Raw genomic sequence first — 5,326 nt, 5'->3', positions numbered from 1 at the left:
AAAAAAAAAAAAAATACAAATAGACTAAGGGTCCAAATAGATTTGAAGTAAAAATTTAGAATTATCCATGAGAAAATGCTTTTGCTTTGAATTTTTTTTTAAAAAAGCGTGGTGAGACAAGATTTTAAAAATTGAACTTGAGTAAATTAAAATTTATAATTAAAGGAGAAGGACATTAAAACTTACAATTACAGAATGAAGCAAAACATTTTAACATTGGACATATTGAAGAATATTTTTGAACTTTGAATCCAGAAGTTAATTTTAATAGTGTTTGCTTGTGTAGATAGACGTGGGTTTAAAAGATGTTATGGAAGATGAACAAGTTCTCCCTGACAAGTTAGAGACTGATTTAAAAGTGGGTACAAGAATGATATGGAAAAGATGTTATACTGAACAAAGAAATCAGCTGATATAATAATTAAAAGGTATATACAAATAGCAACCCAAGAAAATGACTTGGATAATGTTCCTATATTGGATTTACAAAGACTCTTGTTAAAATTTTTGAAGAATTTTGTGAGATGGGCAAAGAATAAGTAATAAGTTCCATAACATTAAGATCAAGATTGTTAGAAGTAAAAGGAAGTAATATAAAGTTGGTGGTTTTGATCAAGGTTAAAGTAAATATGTTATCTCTAATAACTCTTAATGGACTTTTGCTGAAATCAGGAGTAAAATGATGAAGTTTATAGATAAGATAAGAAATGGGATATGGAAAGAAGAGATCTATTTGTTATAGTTTAATAAAAGGTAATAAGTTACTGAAATTGTTTATACTTGTGATGGAGAAGTAACGTCTTTATAGATTTCTTTTTCTTCACTATATTCATATTTTTTTCTTTTCTATTACCTATTCTCTTTCTTTTCTGCATCTTTTCCTTCACTATATTCATATTTTTTTCTTTTCTATTACCTATTCTCTTTCTTTTCTGCATCTTTTCCTTTTTCCTTTTTAGTTTATATTAGTTTTTATTGTTATAATTGTAATCTTTAATAAACTTACTATCAGAAATAAATTTAAAAAGATAAACTTAATCACAGTATACTCAATTAGCCCAATTTTCTGTGTTTACATAGCTTATTGAACTATAAACAAATAGCATGGACTGAGTTCATAGACTAAAATGTGGCTGATTAATTTGTGGCTCAATGTATCTGAACTATGATTTATTAAACTATTAGTTTGCCAATCTGATAATATACTGAATGATAAACTACACTGGCTGAGGTTGGACAGTATTGGATCCAAACTAGCAATAATGTTTTAACTGGTTATATAAACCCAGCTTCTCTGTCCCAAGCATGTGCTTTATTACTGAGGGTTAAGATCCACAATTTTCACATTGCCTTGGAAACAACAAAATGCACTGAATTATTAGTTTTAATATATTGTGAAGTGTTTTTGAATAAATGCCAGTTGAATGCTTTGTGCAGTTTTTAAATCTACAAGGTCTGGTCTACAGGAATCCAAGCATCACTAGAATAGTAGCCGATAAGACATTTATATTAATATAGGTCAGAACTGTTACTGCAAGGAGTATCTGTGGAGATTCTTAATCATCTAGTACAGGGCTTTTCAACCAGTGGTACGGGTACCACCTGTGGTACATTGGCACCTGGCAGGTGGTACGCGACCATCCTAGAAAAGTAGTAGCGGGGGAGGGGAATGAGCTGAACCGGTGGCAGCACCGCACAAGCCTGAGCGAGAGATGGCTGGAGCTGCAGGGCTGTCAGTGCTGAGCGGAAACACCAGGATCAGTGCCAGATTGCAGCTGGAGCTCGGCACTGATCCTGGTGCTTCTGCTGAGCCCTGAAGAAGCACCAATCAGCTGGAAAGCAGCACTGATCCTGGCGTTTCTGCTGAGCCCAGAAGAAGCGCCAATCAGCTGGAATGTTGCAGCCTCTCCGGGTCTTGTGATTTACATTCAGATGCTTGGCAACTGATTCATATTTATGACGGTCACAGTGTCCCAGGGTCATGTGAAGAGACCAAACCCTGCTGCAACCACCCAGCAGACGGGGGGAGTAAAAACCAAACACTCCCCCATCCCGCCCCCGCTGCCAATCCTCAACAGAAATGCTCACAACAATGAAAACCTCGGACAGGAGGAAGAGCGCTGCCGGGCGGGCAGGCAGGTGTCTTGCTCAGCTGGGGCTTGGGGGGCGCTTTTTTCAGTGCCACTGTAACTTAGAACAATCACTAAGCAAACTGTTGTAAGTCGAGGACTACCTGTACTTTATCACTTTTTTCCTTTTTTTTGTCATCAAGTTTTTGACACCTTGCTAGGCGACTGGTGGTACTCGGATGTTGCTAAAAGTGGTACAATGGGTGAAAAGGTTGAAAAGCCCTGACCTAGTAGTTCATGATTGTCCCAAAGGTGCTTATCAAAGGCAATTGGACTTTCTTGGTTTTTTTCCTTGAAAAGTTTCACTTCTTTTCCAAGAAGCTTCTTCAGTTGTAGCTGAATGGTGAGGAATGGAAGGATTTATGTTCCTTCTAAGGATGCTAAGGATGACTGCTAAGGAATATAAATCCTTCCATTCCCCACCATTCAGCCAGAACTGAAGCAGCTTCTTCGATGAGAAGTGAAATGTTTTCAAGGAAAAAAACCAAGAAAATCCAGTTGCCTTTAATAAGCACCTTTGCGTTACTGCAAGGAGTTTTAATAATGGCCACAAAGCACTTTGGAATCAGAGAAAAGATCTGTTAAACACAGGCAGACTATGGGAACACTTGCCTGTCCTCCTTTTGATTGTCCTTTTCAGCTAAAGGGAACCTTGAAAAACATATATACTATCATTACAGTATCTGTATATCCGGCCTTAAATACTGTGGAATTACTCCTCTCACTTCCTTAGAAATCATACCTTTAACTCTAAGAACTCAAGATATTCTGTTGCAATTTGGACCTTGTAATAACATCAGAACAATTGGATGAAAAGCACTAGCCTTTGTCATGCTTTCAAGAACAATCATTCAACATAATGACCAGAATCTATATAGCTTCTTTTGCAAATCTGTCCACTGCATTTATTTCAGTCTGCAAAAGGTTACACTTATATCTGAAAGTAAACAAAATTGTTTTTTTTTGTGTGTGTGATAAGGGGACTATAAGTGGTTATTTTCTGCTTGTTGCTATACAGCTTTGCTTCTTTTAAAACCCAGGTATTCAGCTAAGCTTCATTAATGTGGACATGTGATAAATTATAGTAATTATCTTTCTCCTTCAACAATCTGCCTTTTTTCTGTTGCACAGCTACGAATTATTTCTCCCTTTGAACTTTGCTGTAGTTAGAATTAGCAGTCATTCTGATTTCTGCTCTGCTAACACAAGATAAGAGACACTGGGTTTTTAACAAGAGCCCTTTTAAATTAAGTAGCTTTTTGGACTAAGCACCTTTGTTTATCTCGTTTCACATGTAGTAATAGGTCTTGGCTTTCTCATTTAAATTGTGTTAAGCAAAACCTAAAGATGGAATAACCAGTTTGTTTTTTCTTTTTTAACTAGTACATGCTTTTCTCCTGGACTTACTGTTATTCTAGGAATACAATTTTTTGCAGAACCACAAAGGAAGGAGATTGCCTACATTAACCCTTTCCCCCACCACCACCATCTCCCCTGTCATGTGCTATGATCTCAGCCCTGCTACTGACTCCATTGTTAAGAGTGAAAAATATCTATTTTGAGCCTACACTATGAGAAATGAGCAATTATTGGTACAGTATCTCAGCGGTTCTGAGATGAATACTGTAAAGTATAAGTATCTTTCCAAAAGTTTATCATCCTCTCCATCTTAAAGTGAACTGTAAAGGTTCAGAGATGTGAATGTTGTGAGGGCCCTTCCTTGATGTACAATTATGGGCATTTCTGCAGTGTAGCATTTGCACCAGTTTTTCTACTTTCCAGTTCCTAAAGAACACTGCAGGGCTTACTTACAATAATTGTCAAAATAATGAAAACAGTGGTAAATGAGAGAAAAGACCTGGGTGTGGTGAATGTTCCCAACACTGAGGGAATAGACCTCCCAGAAGCTCATTAGAAATGCCGTACACTTCAAGAAGAGAAATGTAGCTGGCTGGGATTTAATATACAATGCAGTAAGGTGATCAATAAATCAGATTTTGGACACAATATTTGCAAGAACAGATCTAGAGCTAACTCAGTCTGCTGCAAAGATACAGGTATGTATGTAAAAGGTATGTGGTAGTACCTTTTATACAGGCATGGCCAAAGTGAACTTTAAATGTAAAGAAACATCAGGCAGAAGGATGTTGGATCGCCTCATCTTAGCTGGTGTATAACCTTTCTGAAAGCAGCAAGACACCCATTTCATTTTATTTTTAACGGAATTGGCTTTGCAGAATTCCTGATAGCCTTTCTTATGTCGCTGGTAATTTATGTCTAACTGACAAATTATTGGCTTGTCCTCATACCAAAGACAGTGCTGCTCCCACTCTGTATGCAGTAGCTTTATTATTACCGGTATTATTATTTTAAAAAAAGAAACACTCTCATTGTTATATTCTACTTATAGTTATGATATCCACATTCAGTATTTCTATAGATATGTATAATCCTATGACCTGATGTCCTTATATTCTGAGTAGTCCTCAGATTGGTGCCTTCTACTTGATGGAAGCTATAGTCTCTAACATATCAGGAGGATACCGGGTTAGGGAAAAGTAAAAGAAATCTCAAGCAATTAGAGAGGCTTAGTCCAAGATAATGGTACTTTTGAGTGAGGAGATAGAAATAACAGAGTGTTCTGACTGAGTGACAAGAGGACAGTAGGCACCATTAGATCTGTGGGACAATTGGAAGATCTGTTGCTGAATGACTAGGAGATCCTAGCAGATAGCGATAATACACTATTCTATTGGCCATGTTAGTGCTGATGGCTACCATAATTCTTCCAAAAGGCTACTGAGGTTTCTTGCTGCCTACCTCTTCCTCTGAACAACAGCTTGCTCTTCTCCATGTCACCTTAGCAGATATTCCCTAGCATATTCATAGTTTGCTATTATTGATAAAGAGATGTTAAACCATTATTGTAAGCAATAGTATCTGTTATTAGGGAGACCCTATGATAGGTATTCCTTTTGAGAACAGCCATATGGGAAATGAAATACATGGCTTTGCTCTAGAAGACAGAGCAAGAGAAAGAATATTCTTAATTATGTTGTGGATCATCTGCCAACTATGTTTAAAAAGATAAGTCAAGTGCCTAACTAAATAGCATCCTTGAAGATCATGATTATGCTTACCAACAATAAAAACATTAAACTCTCATGTTTTTCTTACCATGAAAATGGCAGTCCATG

Source organism: Protobothrops mucrosquamatus, unplaced genomic scaffold (assembly GCF_001527695.2).
Source record: "Protobothrops mucrosquamatus isolate PMUCROS unplaced genomic scaffold, P.Mucros_1.0 scaffold357, whole genome shotgun sequence".
Lineage (NCBI taxonomy): Eukaryota > Metazoa > Chordata > Lepidosauria > Squamata > Viperidae > Protobothrops > Protobothrops mucrosquamatus.
Note: the sequence above shows the minus strand (reverse complement) of the source record.